At 45.5% G+C, this 15,566-nt stretch overlaps 2 long non-coding RNA genes across 3 annotated transcripts in view; one reads left to right on the top strand and one right to left on the bottom strand.

The window, feature by feature from the left end:
* LOC137321410 (uncharacterized) overlaps nt 1-8,055 on the bottom strand; it is a 50,768-nt gene extending 42,713 nt beyond the window's left edge. The window contains exon 1 of the long non-coding RNA XR_010962808.1: nt 8,009-8,055. This is a non-coding gene — a long non-coding RNA (uncharacterized lncRNA). The remainder of the gene's footprint in view (nt 1-8,008) is intronic.
* The window catches only part of LOC137321411 (uncharacterized), an 84,314-nt gene that overhangs the window by 8,938 nt on the left and 59,810 nt on the right, over nt 1-15,566 (top strand). The gene's annotated exons all lie outside the window — the stretch shown is intronic.

Here is a 15,566-nt window from a genome sequence, read left to right on the forward strand (position 1 = left end):
CAAGCTCTCCTGCGAGTTAATTGCCTTAAGTGTGTAGAATGCCTTCTGTTTCATTCGAATTTTCCTCTGTATATTCTTCATCAACCACAATGGTTTTGTTTTACCATGTGCCTTTCTTTTAACCATTGGGACATATATGGTTTCATTCTGTTTGAGAATGGTTTTAAATCGAACCCATTTGTGCTCAGTACTTGATTGCCTATCTAGTAGAGTTGTCCAGTCAACTTTTGCCAGTTCTTCAGCCATTTTTGGAAAGTTAGCCCTCTTAAAATCTGGGACCAGCATTACATAAGAATATAAAAACATAAGAACTAGGAGCAGGAGTAGGCTATACAGCCCCTCGAGCCTGCTCCACCATTTAATAAGATCATGGTTGATCTTTGACCTCAACCCTACGTTCCTGCCCAATCCCCATATCCATTGATTCCCGTAGAGTCCAAAAATCTATCTATCTCAGCCTTGAAAATATTCGATGACTCAGTATTCAATATTCAAAACCTCTCAGCATCTACCCTGTCAAGCCACCTCAGAATTTTCAATGAGAGCACCTCTCGTTCTTCTAAACTCCAGAGAGTATAGGCTCATTCCACTCAATCTGTCCTCATAAGACAACTCCCTCATCCCAGGAATTAATGTAGTGAACCTTTGTTGCACTGCCTCTAAGGTAAGTATATCGTTCCTTAGATAAGGAGATAAAAACTGTGCACAGTACTCCAGGTGAGGTCTCACCAAAACCCTGTACAATTGTAGTAAGACTTCCTTACTATTGTACTCCAACACCCTTGCAATAAAGGCCGGCATTGCTGCAGGAGTTCCTCAGGGCAGTATCCTTGGCCCAACCATTTTCAGCTGCTTCATCAATGACCATCCCTCCATCGTAAAGTCAAAAATGGGGATGTTCGCTAATGATTGCACAATGTTCAGTTCCATTTGCAACCCCTTGGATAATGAAGCAGTCCGTGCTTGCATGCAGCAAGACCCGGACAGCATCCAGGCTTGGGCTGATAAGTGGCAAGTAACATTTGCGCCAGACAAGTGCCAGGCAATGACCATCTCTAACAAGAGAGAGTCTAACCACCCCCCCTTGACATTCAATTGCAGTACCATCGCCGAATCCCCCACCATCAACATCCTGGGGGGTCACCATTGACCAGAAACTTAACTGGACCATCCACATAAATACTGTGGCAACAAGAGCAGGTCAGAGGCTGGGTATTCTGTGGCAAGTGACTCACCTCCTGACTCCCCAAAGCCTTTCCACCACCGACAAGGCACAAGTCAGGACTGTGATGGAATACTCTCCACTTGCCTGGATGAGTGCAGCTCCAACAACTCAAGAAGCTCGACACCATCCAGGACAAAACAGACCGCTTGATTGGTACTCTATCCACCACCCTAAACATTCACTCCCTTCGCCACCGGCGCACTGTGGCTGCAGTGTGTACCATCTACAGGGTGCACTGCAGCAACTCGCCAAGACTTCTTCGACAGCACCTCCGAAACCCGCGACCTCTACCACCTAGAAGGACAAGGGCAGCAGGCACATGGGAACAAAACCATCTGCACGTTCCCCTCCAAGTCACACACCATCCCGACTTGGAAATATATCGCTGTTTCTTCATCGTCGCTGGGTCAAAATCCTGGAACTCCCTACCTAACAGCACTGTGGGAGAACCTTCACCACATGGACTGCAGCGGTTCAAGAAGGCGGCTCATCACTTCTCAAGGGCAATTAGGGATGGGCAATAAATGCTGGCCTTGCCAGCAACACCCACATCCCATGAACAAATAAAAAAAAACATGCCATTTGCCTTCCTAATTGCTTGCTATACCTGCATGCTAACTTTCTGTGTTTCTTGTACGAGGACATCCAAATCTCTTTGAACACAAACATTTAATAGTTTCTCACCATTTAAAAAATATTCTGTTTTACTAGTCTTCCCACCAAAGTGAATAAACTCACATTTCCCCACATTATACTCCATCCGTCACCTTCTTGCCCACTCACTTAACCTGTCTATATCCCTTCGCAGACTCTTTGTGTCCTCCTTACAGTGTACTTTCCCACCGAGCTTTGTATCGTCAGCAAATTTGGATACATTACACTTGGTCCATTCATGTAAGTCATTAATATAGATTGTAAATAGCTGAGGCCCACGCACCGATCCTTGAGGTACCCTACTAGTTACAGCCTACCAACTCGAAAATGACCCTTTTAACCCTATTCTCTGCTTTCTGTCTAACCAATCCTCTATCCATTAGATTGGCCGCAGCCTTAGATTGGCCAATAAGATTAAACCTAATTATATTATGATCAGAGCTGGCTGGCTATCGTAAATCCACACAAGTGATTTTAGGTTACTTGAATGCTATATTGTCACCTACACATTGAGAAGCAAGACATGTAATGACAGTAGTTAATCTGCATGTATATCATATTGTCATAGCAGGTACAGCACAGAAGGATGCCATGCGGCCCATCCTGCCTGTGCCGGCTCTTTGAAAGAGCTATCCAATTAATCCCATTCCCCTTCTCTTTCCCTATAGCCTTGCAAATTTTTTCCCTTCAAGTATTTATGCAATTCCCTTTTCAAAGTTACTATTGAACCTGCTTCCACCACCCTTTCAGCAATGCATTCCAGATCTTTACAACTTGCTGCGTAAAAAAATGTTTCCCCATGTCGCTTCTGGCTCTTCTGCCGATCACCTTAAATCTGTGTCCTCTGGTTACCGACCCTTCTGCCACTGGAAAAGTTTCTCCTTATTTACTCTATCAAAACCATTCATGATTTTGAACAAGTCTATCAAATCTCCCCTTAACCTTCTCTGTTCTAAGGAGAGCAACTCCAGCTTCTCCAGTCTCTCCACATAACTGAAGTCCCTCATCCCTGGTACTGTTCTAGTATAAGTTTTCTGTGCCCTCTCTAAGACCTTTGACATCCTTCCTAAAGTGTGGTGCCCAGAATTGAACACAATACTCCAGCTGAGGCCTAACCAGTGTTTTATAAAGGTTTAGCATAACTTCCTTGTTTTTGTACTTTATGGGGGTTAAATTGGTTAACCCCTGAAAACGGGCGCTGAGATCACGATGCACAATTAACCCGTGCCGGTTTGTTGAAATGCAAGCAGCATGTATCATTCGTGCTGCCTGCTGTTTTACATGATTGCTGCGTGCAGCCAAGCACTACCTGCCCTGTTGAGCGGCTGCTCACCAGCAGGGGGGTCCAGATATCGCGAGTGATTAGCACCACTTAAAGGCAGCCTGCACCTCTTAAAGGGGAGGTTCACTGTGGCTGCAGGAAGTGGTGGAAGTCAATGGTGAAGTGAATCTGTGCTACAGCATTCCTGTCCCACCCCTGCCACTCTGCCAGTGCCATTGCTGTTGCCTGTCAGCTAGCCAGCCCACTCCCTGTAGAGTGTTGAAACTTTATTATAGGAAGATAGGAACAGGAGTAGGCAACTTAGCCCCTCGAGCCTGTTCCACCATTCAATGAGATCATGGCTGATCTGTGACCTAACTCCATATACCCGCCTTAGCCCCATATCCCTTAATACCTTTGGTTAACAAAAATCTATCAATCTCAGATTTAAAATTAACAATTGAGCTAGCATCAACTGCCATTTGCAGAAGATCGTTCCAAACTTCTCCCACCCCTTGTGTGTAGGAGCGTTTCCTAACTTCACTCCTGTAAGTCCTGGCTCTAATTTTTAGGCTATGTCCCCTAGTCCTAGTATTCAAGTATAGGAGACCGCCAAAAAAAGATACAAATGCATCAGCAGCCAGAAGGAATAATCCAGCAACGAACCTGTAACTCCTACATGATCACTGGTGGGTGGTCCTCCATGCCGTTTAAGACCTGTTCAGCTGTGTTGGAGCGTGGAGTTCTAAAATCGTATCTGTCCCTTTAAATCAGTGTTGCACACTGATCTGCATAATCTCCCTACTTTACATGGCTTTTGTTAAGTGCGCGTGCGCGAACGCCTTTACCAATACAGTGTCCTGCGCAACTTTTGCTAGAAGTGAACGCGTGCATATCGGACACCATTTTCGGTGCTTAGGAGTCCGTATAGCAGTTACACAATGGACGCTACGCGATCCAATTTACTCCTTATGCCTCCATTAATAAAGTCCAGGATCCCATATGCTTTTTTAACAGCCTTCTCAATTTGTCCTGCCATCTTCAAAGATCTGTGCACCTTCTTTAAAATTGTACCATTTAGTTTATATGGCCTCTCCTCATTCTTCCTACCAAAATGCATCATGTCACACTTCTGAGTTAAATTTCATCTGCCATGTGTCTGCCCATTTCACCAGTCTGTCTATGTCCTCCTGAAGTCTATTGCTATTCTCCATATTGTTTACTACATTCCCGAGTTTCGTATCATCTGCAAACTTTGAAATTATACCCTCTATACCCAAGTCCAGGTCATTAATATATATCTGTCCCTTAGCCAATTTTGTATCCACGCTGCCACTGTTCCTTTAATCCCATGGGCTTTAATTTTGCTAACAAGTCTATTATGTAGTACTTTATCAAATGCATTTTGAAAGTCCATATACACAACATCAACCGTATTATCCTCATCAACCCTCTCCGTTACTTCATTAAAGAACTCAATCAAGTTAGTCAAACATGATTTTCCTTTAACAAATCCATGCTGACTTTCATTTATTAGCCCATACTTTTCCAAGCGCTAATTATTTTTGTCCCGGATTATTGTCTCTAAAAGTTTCCTCACCACCAATGTTATGCTGACTGGCCTGTGATTGCTGGGTTTATCCCACTCCCCTTTTTGAACAGGGGTGTGACATTAGCAATCCTCCATTCCTTTGGCACTGACCCTATATCTAAAGAGTACTGGAAGGTAGTGGCTGGAGCCTCTGCAATTTCTACTCTTACTTCCCTCAGTAACCTAGGATGCATCCCATCTGGACCGGGTGACATTTCTACTGCCAATCTTTTAAATACCTCCTCTTTATCTACTTTTATCCTATTCAATATCTCTACTACCTCCTCCTTTACTGCTACAATGGCAGCATCCTCTTCTCTAGTGAAGACTGATGTGAAGTATTCATTTATTACCTCAGCCATGCTCTCTGCCTTCACAAGAAGGTCTCCATTGTTGTCCCTAATTGGTCCCACCCTCCCTTTGACTACCCTTTTATTATTTATGTTTATAAAAGACTTCTGGATTCCCTTTTATGTTAGCTGCTAATCTATTCTCATGCTCTCTCTTTGCCCTTATTATTCCCTTTTTTAGATCTTCTCTGTACTTTCTGTATTCAGCCTGGTTCTCTATTGTATTATGAACCTTACATTCATCATAAGCCTCCTTTTTCTGTTCCATTTTAATCTCTATATCTTTAGTCATCTGGGGAAGTCTAGCGTTGGTATTCTTGTACTTTCCATCTCTCCCCATAGTTCATGTTAGTACTTTACACCCCCTCCCCCTTCAGTTCCTGCTGGTGTTCTCCCTCTTCCCCCATCTTTTTCCTCACTCCTGCCATGAGCAGGAATTGTTGCAATAGTTTTGTAAGATTGTGAATCTTGATCTCACAAAATTATCATGAGGGTTCCCAGCATACCCTGAAGAAGTAACAGGTAGAACTGCTCAATGTTGTCACCCAAGGGAATTGAAAAGTGTAAATGAGTTCATGTAATGCTTAGATCTGGTTATGCCGTGAGCCCAACCCACAAATCATTCTCTGTGGAATAGTTTACTTTCCTGTATTGCAGTACCAAAGTGGTATTCCACCTACACATATGACTGGGGGAAAGGAAGCCTTGAATAGAAAACTTAATAAAAATTCCTCATGGATTATGACATCAAGAGTAATATCCACCCTTCCCTTTTCAGAGTAAAAGGGATGTATTCTAATACAGACTACTCCTATGTAGCATTTCATACTGATATACAGATTATAGAGGTAGTTTTCAGCAAGAAGCCTCATCTGCAGGCATTGCATTTCGGACATTTGGGTGTGCGCTATGCCTTATTTTCCAACGATTCATTTATATCTCAGTCCCCTATCTGGAAATATAGTTGATACGTTTATTCCAAGCGATCTCTGGGGGATGCTAGATTTATGGTAGCCAACATTTCAGTACTGCAGTACAAATGATTATCAAGAAAACAGGAGTCACTGGGAACAGACAGATCTCCTGAAAAATAGTTTTGCCAAGAATTTAACACAGTTGAAACTTCTGAAACTTTACAAAATAAATGCATGCAAAAGATGACTTTCATTCTTGTTATCTGATAGTGTTGTAAAAGACTTGACACTGTGTCATCTGTTTAACCATTAGTACTATCTTTGTGGAACATTATTCTAGAAAGGCAGCATCTGAATATTTTTGACCTAATTTTAACTTTTCCACATGGGTTATTTTAATTAAGCAATATCATCTTAGAACTGGAAAGTCTTATCCAATTGTGACTTCTAATTATCCACTGAACCCATATTGCAATCAGGCTGTAAAACACTCTGATATCCTCTTTCAATTTGAAGATTCATGACTATAGTGCAATGAAAACTTCCTGCGCCTGACCAATGCAATGAAACAAGTTCCGCTTTTCCACATTTGTTGGTAATGTGACACATTTACACTGGAGACCTCACGCTGCTCCACTCTGATAGTTTGCATGAAATACAGAACTTCTTTTAGAACAGTGGTCTTGTATAAGTTTTAAATTAACCAGTAAAGTATTTTAATTTTGTTCAGATAATGTTTTTATAAATTTTAAAGCATAGCTACAACGTTATTTGATACAATGGCCCCGATATTAGTGTGGAGGCGGGATGGCAGCGGGGGAGGGTGGGGTGGGGGGGCATTGGGCGCGTGGCAAACCCGCATGAACCAAACTTACCGTTTCCGACGCGATCGCATGTTGATTGACAGTGGTTAACGTCCTCTCCGGGTTTTGCGGCCGGCAGCCAGTTGGCTGCCATCAGGAGCTGCAACGCGAGGTGGGGGTGCGGGAAAGAGAGAGAGCCAGATGTCATCCGGCGCTGGACTGGAAGACGGGGGGGGGGGGCGGGGACTGGAAGATCGGCGCCAGACTGGAAGACCGAGGTGGGGGGGGGAGAGGGGAAGATCGGGGGAAGATCGAGAGGGTGAAAAGGGAGACATCGGAGCAGGAGACGTCGGACGTCGAAGGCGTGAATGAGAAGCGGTGGGCAAGCCGCCCAGGTAAGTTTAAAAAATCTTTCTAATCCCTTCATCTGTCACAGGTAAAGTGCCTTAAGTACCTCAATGAGGTCCATTTTGCTCTTTAACTGTCATCCCACTGGCTTTAATTCGGAATTCGGCGGGTTGGAGCAGGCTTTTGAACCCGAACAGGATTTGTATGATTTTCAGAGCCCCCAGCCTCTAACGCACTCCCATTTGCCTCCTAAAATCACACCCAACTACTTTCAGTTATATAAGAACATAAGAACATAAGAAATAGGAGCAGGAGTAGGCCAATCGGCCCCTCGAGCCTGCTCCGCCATTCAATAAGATCATGGCTGATCTGATCCTAACCTCAAATCTAAATTCATGTCCAATTTCCTGCCCGCTCCCCGTAACCCCTAATTCCCTATACTTCTAGTAAACTGTCTATTTCTGTTTTAAATTTATTTAATGATGTAGCTTCCACCGCTTCCTGGGGCAGCAAATTCCACAGACCTATTACCCTCTGAGTGACAATTGTAAACAATTTTACAACACCAAGTTATAGTCCAGCAATTTTATTTTAAATTCACAAGCTTTCGGAGGCTTCCTCCTTCGTCAGGTGAACGATGTGAAAATGAAATCCTCGAGATGAAATCGCATTTATAATTCACAGAACAATGCATGGTGAGTACAGACAGTTTTTTCAACTGCCCGTTGCCAAGGCAATCAGTGTGCAGACAGACAGGTGTTACCTGCCAGGTCTCACAGAATATACAAATCACCAAAAAAAAACAACAAACAAAAAAAAACAGAGATAGAGAGGTAGAAACATAGAAAAGACAGCAACTGACCCGTTATATTAAAAACAGATAACATTTGTTCGCTGGTGGGGTAACGTGTAGCGTGACATGAACCCAAGATCCCGGTTGAGGCCGTCCTCATGGGTGCGGAACTTGGCTATCAATTTCTGCTCGACGATTTTGCGTTGTCGTGTGTCTCGAAGGCCGCCTTGGAGTACGCTTACCCGAAGGTCGGTGGATGAATGTCCATGACTGCTGAAGTGTTCCCCGACTGGGAGGGAACCCTCCTGTTTGGCGATTGCACCGACCCCTGCGGAACACCACTGGCTACTGGTTGCCAGTCCGAGAATGAACCGTTTATCCCAACTCTCTGCTTCCTGTTAGATAACCAATCCTCCACCCATGCCAGAATATTACCCCCAATCCAGTGATTCTTTATCTTGAGCAATAATCTTTTATGTGGCGCCTTGTCGAATGCCTTCTGGAAGTCTAAATTTGTATATTTGTATATCCTCTGAGTGAAGAAGTTTCTCCTCATCTCAGTTTTGAAAGAGTAGCCCCTTATTCTAAGATTATGCCCCCTAGTTCTAGTTTCACCCATCCTTGGGAACATCCTTACCGCATCCACCCGATCAAGCCCCTTCACAATCTTATATGTTTCAATAAGATCGCCTCTCATTCTTCTGAACTCCAACGAGTAGAGTCCCAATCTACTCAACCTCTCCTCATATGTCCACCCCCTCATCCCCGGGATTAACCAAGTGAACCTTCTTTGTACTGCCTCGAGAGCAAGTATGTCTTTTCTTAAGTATGGACACCAAAACTGTATGCAGTATTCCAGGTGCGGTCTCACCAATACCTTATATAACTGCAGCAATACCTCCCTGTTTTTATATTCTATCCCCCTAGCAATAAAAGCCAACATTCCATTGGCCTTCTTGATCACCTGCTGCACCTGCATACTAACTTTTTGATTTTCTTGCACTAGGACCCTCAGATCCCTTTGTACTGCCATTAAGATAATAACTTGCTCTCTGATTTTTCCTGCCAAAGTGCATAACCTTACATTTTCCAATATTGTATTGCATCTGCCAAATCTCCGCCCACTCACCCAGCCTGTCTGTATCCCCTTGTAGGTTTTTTATGTCCTCCTCACTCTCTACTTTCCCTCCCATCTTTGTATCATCTGCAAACTTTGATATGTTACACTCGGTCCCCTCCTCCAAATCGTTAATATAGATTGTAAAGAGTTGGGGACCCAGCACCGACCCCTGCGGAACACCACTGGCTACTGGTTGCCAGTCCGAGAATGAACCGTTTATCCCAACTCTCTGCTTCCTGTTAGATAACCAGTCCTCCACCCATGCCAGAATATTACCCCCAATCCAGTGATTCTTTATCTTGAGCAATAATCTTTTATGTGGCACCTTGTTGAATGCCTTCTGGAAGTCTAAATACACTACGTCCACTGGTTCCCCTTTATCCACCCTGTACGTTATGTCCTCAAAGAACTCAAGCAAATTTGTCAGACATGACTTCCCCTTCATAAAGCCATGCTGACTTTGTCCTATTAAATTATGTTTATCCAAATGTTCTGCTACTGTCTCCTTAATAATAGACTCCAAAATGTTACCCACCACAGATGTTAGGCTAACTGGTCTATAATTTCCAGCCTTCTGCCTACTACCCTTTTTAAATAAGGGTGTTACATTAGCAGTTTTCCAATCTGCCGGGACCTTTGCCGAGTCCAGAGAATTTTGGAAAATTATTACCAAAGCATCCACAATCCCCACTGCCACTTCCCTCAAGACCCTTGGATGTAAGCCATCAGGTCCAGGGGATTTATCCGCCTTGAGTCCCATTAATTTACTGAGTACCAATTCCTTAGTGATTTTAATCGTATTTAGCTTTAGATAGTATCTTTAATGTAGCAAAAACATATCAAGCCATTCCATAGAGTTATGGCTAGACCGGGTCATGAGTAAGAAGAGGTAGAGGAGGTGATAAAAGAAGTCGTTGAGGTAGATGTTGAGGACACTTTTAAAAGTAGGGAGAATTGGGGCAAGACGGAGGGACTTTGGAAAAGAAATCCACAGCCCAAATAAGTGATGGCTGAATGCTCTGTCGTTGATGGTGGAGAGGCGAAAGGAGAGGATATATATTAGACCAGAGCTAGAATATAGAGCTGAGGCGAAATGCTGGATGAGTTGGAGTTTATGTGGAGTAATGTTCTGGAGATTGATGAGGAAAACAGTGGAGATTGAAATTGGAGCTCGGCGGTGACAACAACATGGATGAGAATTTCACATGTAGCAAGGGTGAGATAAAGACAAAGTTGAGCAGTATTTAAGAGGTGGGGATGCCAGGTTTGAAGCTCAATCAAGGTTGCATAGCATCAGCTTCAGTCTGAGCAAGCACGCAGGGAGGGAAAGCACTGAAGACTGAGGTGCAGAGTTTCTCCCACAAACCAAACAGGATGGCTCAATTTTGCCAATGTTAAGTTACAGGAAGTTGTGGCTCCTCTGCAACTTGATGTCAGACACATAGTTGGACAATATTGCAACAGCTGAGGAATTAAAACAGTTGAGAAATAATGCTGATTATCGAAAGCTGATCCCATGCTTATAGATGGTGGCTTATCGATGAGGATAAGATAGGAAAGCAAGCATAGCACCTTGTGGGCATAAGATGAGAAGCCATTTGCTGCAAATATGTTGGCTACATTGGGATAGGTAGAAATGGAACCATCTGAGGCGAGATGTGGAGGATGAGAAGACATAATGCACTTTGCCATAGTCACACAGGATAGAAGAGCATCCTCAGTGCAATGGGGGAGGGGGAGGGGGTGAAACCAGACTGAAAAGTTTTAAACAGGGAATGGTGGGAGAGGTGGGTATGGAGTTTGGTTGTCATTACAGATTAAGAGCCTTAGAAAAAGAAAGTCTTGCATTTATATAGCACTTTTCATGACCTCAGGACATCCCAAAGCATTTTACAGTCAATGAAGTACTTTTTTGAAGTGTAGTCACTGTTGCACTGTAGGAAATGCAGCAGCCAATTTGCACACAGCAAGGTCCTACAAACTGCAATTGATAATGACCTGATAAACTCTTTTTAGTGGTGCTGGTTGAGGGATCAATGTTGGCCAGCACACCAGGGAGAACTCCCCTGCTGTTCTTCAAAATTGTGCCACAGGATCTTTTACATCCATCTGAGAGGACAGACAGGGCCTCAGTTTAACATCTCATCTGGAAGACAGTACCTCCAACTGTGCTTTCCCTTAGTGCTGCACTGGAGTATAAGTCAGGATATTGTGCTCAAGTTCCTGGAGTGGGATTTGAACCCACAACCTTCCTGATCTTAAGAGGTGAGTGTGCTACCCACTGAGCTACAGGAAGGAAGGGATAGAGGGTTATACAGACTGGGAAATATGGATGAAATAAAGAGACAGGAAAGTGACCAGAGATAATTTTGTCAGCGATCAAGACCTTGGAGATGGCATAGTGAGACTGAGGGAGTGGCCCTCAATGTTGAATGAGCGGCTATGGGTCTAGGTCAGCAAGTTTATGTGTATGGTAAAGTTAAGTGAAAAGAGGAAGATGGGGAAGTCAGAGAAGATGGGACTTGGGAAATTAAGATATAGGTTGAAATTATTGAGGCTGAAAGGTAGCTTGGTACAAAGAGTGAGTGGGAAAATAGGGGCAAGAGTTCTGAAAGGAACTTACCGGGAAGGATGGCAACTAATGAGGACTTTGAAGGAGAAGCAGAAGAGATGGTAAAGGGTGAGGTATTTGAAAAAGGCTAAAGCTGCTGGAAGAATAAGGGGACAGACCTCAGTGAAAGATGAGAGTTATGACAATTAAGGCAGGGTAAATGGTGGAATGTGTAGACAGATGGTTCTGACGAAGGGTCATGGACCTGAAACATTAACCTAAGCCTTTTTATTTCTCCACAGATAGTGCCTGACCTGCTAAGTGTTTCCAGCAATTTCTGTTTTTATTTCCAATTTCCAGCATCAGGAGTATCTGCTTTCTGTGTAGCCCAGGCAGAGGGGGACTTAGTGAGGAGGAAAGAATCACCGCTCATGAGCTAGATTTCAGTCAGCTCAGGATGTCTATAGGCTTCTCCAGTATGAGATCATGGCTGGGGAGGGCTTTGTTTGTAAGATGATCCAGATTGGTTCAGCTACAAAGTTACACATGAACATTTTGAGAGAAAGTGGGATAGAAGTTGGACCTCATTGCACTCATTTAACGGATGTAAAACAGGTGCAATGAGGGCCAGTTTCGTGGGCTAACTTACTGAATCCTAAGGATGCCTGAAAGAAGGCTGGGACATTTTTCAGGCATCCCAGGCGGCCACCATTAGGCCCCTTACATATGTAAATGATGGGCTAATGCCTATTTTAGACCCACTTGCAGAAATTGAATTGTGATGAGTGGAACAGGTTCTGGGCCTGCCGCATTCAGGATTCCTTTGCAGCCGGCACCATAAGGTAATTTATTAAATAAAAATTTTCAAAAAACGTTGCTGTGAAGCCAGGAGGAGCAGGAGTGCTCCCCCAATGCCACAGGCCCCTCCCCAGTTGCTGGGCCAGTGTACCTAAATAATGTAAATGAGGCCTCAAGCCTCCTGGTTTGGGCAGGGGTAGTTTTGGAACACTGGTTATGCGCTTGAAAATGGATCATAACCAATTTTCACCCCAGAGTCTGATAAATTCTTCAGGTATCTGTAGTCTGACACAAAGTAAACTCTATAATCGTTTTTTTGGCTTGCAGTCAATACAGACTGTATAATCAATACAAGTGAGTGTCACAAAACCATATCAAGCTTTTGAGAAATATTTGGGATGTCACTTTTAACTTTGGACAACATTTTTAAATTGTTTCCAAGAGTTTCTTGATACATCATGGGGCCGATTTTCGGATGGCCGAGCGGGTGCGTTGAGGTCGGGGGGGCTCCGAAAATGGCAGAATCCCGGAGCAGGTTCGGAGCCCGGCTCCAACCCGCTGACTTCCGGGTTCCCCAGTGACGCGTTCAGGTGTGCGCGCAGCTCACGAATGCAGGACGCCCACCGGCAATTAAAGCCGGCGGGATGCTGCTTTACATAGTTAGGTAGATAGTTGAGGTACTTGACAGACCTCATTGAGTGGAGATTTTGGCTGGGGTGCAATTTTGAAGGATCCTCAGCATGTTTCCCGTGCTGTAGGAAACATTCCCTGTTGGAGCAGACGTGTTTCAGCCAGCAGCCAGTGGGAGATGCAAAGGATTTTTTGACAGGTTGGGGAAAACCTAATTTATTGCAGCAGGGCACTTTGTCACTTCAGACAAAGTTTTGGCTGCAACACCTTTGTCTTTCCACTCAAAATTCTTAATTTATACCCTAAACTCTGCTGTGCAAACACATTTACCTACTTTGCGGACCCCCTCAAACTCACACCGTCAGGATGGGGGGCGCCACAGCTGCATTCATCACTACATCCGAGCACGAGCAATATCACCAGCCTCGCCGTCCACCTCTGCCACGTGGAGCTCCACAACACAGTGCTGCGCAACAGGTACCTGCACAACAGCACAGAGGGCAACAACAGAGAGAGCAGCGTCGCAGGAGGCACTACCCTTGCCACAGGGTCTACAGATCGAGGCTCAGCTTCCTGGACCTCTCTGAGGAGCAGTGCATACGGAGGCTCAGAGTCAGGCATCTTCTTACCTGTCGCTGTCGAAGTCACCACTGCCCTCAACTTCTTCGCCTCTGGATCATTCCAAGGTGTTACCGGGGACATCACCGGGGTCTCTCAGTCATCTGCACACAAGTGCACAGGGCAGGTCACCGACGGCTTGTTTCACAGGGCCTCGCACTATGTCAGCTTTCCCATTGATGACCTCAGCTAGACGGAGAGGGCAGTGGGATTCCACGCTGTGGCTGGCTTCCCACGGGTGCAGGGTGTAATCGATTGCACCCATATAGCAATATGAGCACCTCCACAAGAGCCAGGACTGTTCATCAACAGGAAGGGCTTTCACTCCATCAACACTCAGCTCATCTGTGACCACCGCAAGTGATTCCATCACGTGTGCACCAGATATCCTGGCAGCTGCCATGATTCCTTCATCCTCCGAGAGTCCAACATCCCGCCCCTCTTCCACGCACCGAACACCCGCATGGGCCGGCTCCTTGGGGACAAGAGATACCCCTGCACACGTGGTTCATGACACCTCTGAGGAACCTCACCACCGAGCAACAGCGTAGATATAACGACAGCCACATCGCTACCAGGTCTACAATTCAGCATGATATAGGGCTGCTCAAGAAGCGCTTCAGGTGCCTTGATCGTTCTGGGGGAGCACTTCAATTCGCACCAGACAGAGTGGGACGCATTATATTCGTGTGATATGCCCTGCACACATGGCACAACAGAGAGGGGTGCCGCTGAAGGAGGCCCATCCACATCTGTCACCCACATTGAGGAGAAGGAGGAGGAGGAGGACGAGGACGAGGAGGAGGCAGAGGAAGAGGAGCAACCCATGGGCAGATCAGCGGCTCACCTGGCTGCTCGTGAGACCAGAGAGTCACTGATATGTGAACGGTTATCCTAACATCAGACAGTGTGAAGAGTTTAGTCCTCACCACCTGGACAGAGCAGCGGCCACACCAGCTCCCCACCCCCACCCCACCCCACACCCCCTGCACAAAATAGTTGTGCAACTACACATACACCCACTGTAGAGTGACCCAATGGGTGGCATCAAGGCTGGGTGTTCATAGTGAACCTCATGAAAGGGACTTATTACACAAGCCAGTCAAGAATGGCCAAGACATGGCAGTAGTGGTGACAATAATAATATTTAATGTGCCATTAACAGAAATCAAATATAAATAGAAAACATGACAAACTGTCGAACACCCTTGTGCATCCCCTTTGTGCTCACAAAACCTTCGCCTTACACTTACGAGTAATTCTACGTGGTGCCTCCCCTGTGGCTGCAGCAGAGGTAGTGGCAGGTTGCTCTTGTTCATGCCCTGACCGATTAGATGCTTTGGGCCTATGCCCTCTGGGTTTTGGTGCCCACGAGGGCCCCTCCAAAGACTGCTCCACCTGCACCTGTGCAGGGGCAGACTCGGCCACCTGGAGAGGAGGCAGCATTGCGGATACTGGTTGAGAGGGGGGCAACAGGTGAGACGTGGGGGCACTTTGAGTGGCATCCCCACTTCCATGTCCCCTTTTGCCATCTTCCCTCCTCTGGGCCAGGCCAACATCACTCCTACCACTCTGCTGGACGACAGTTTGGAGGACATGTTTGAAGCCTTGTAAAGCCAGTGCCAGAGTGTCTGCCTGCCTGTTTAAGGCGGCAGCATGTTGCTCACCCTGAGTCCGAAGGGCCATTGTCAGGGCCTGAATGGACTCATTTGTGAGCCGTGCCTGAAGCTCCATGGAGGCTAGCCTTCCCTCCTTCGCAGACATTCCTGCATTTACCCACAACACTATCTCAGAGATTCCCTCCCGTACCTGTGCCACCATTCCACTCGTGCAGGAGTTGGACTCCTCCATCCTCTGAGCGATTGTGGAGAGTGCGCGTGGCACCTGTTCCAGCACCTCGCAAATGTGTT

This window comes from Heptranchias perlo, chromosome 5 (genome assembly GCF_035084215.1).
Source record: "Heptranchias perlo isolate sHepPer1 chromosome 5, sHepPer1.hap1, whole genome shotgun sequence".
In the NCBI taxonomy this organism is placed as follows: Eukaryota; Metazoa; Chordata; class Chondrichthyes; order Hexanchiformes; family Hexanchidae; genus Heptranchias; species Heptranchias perlo.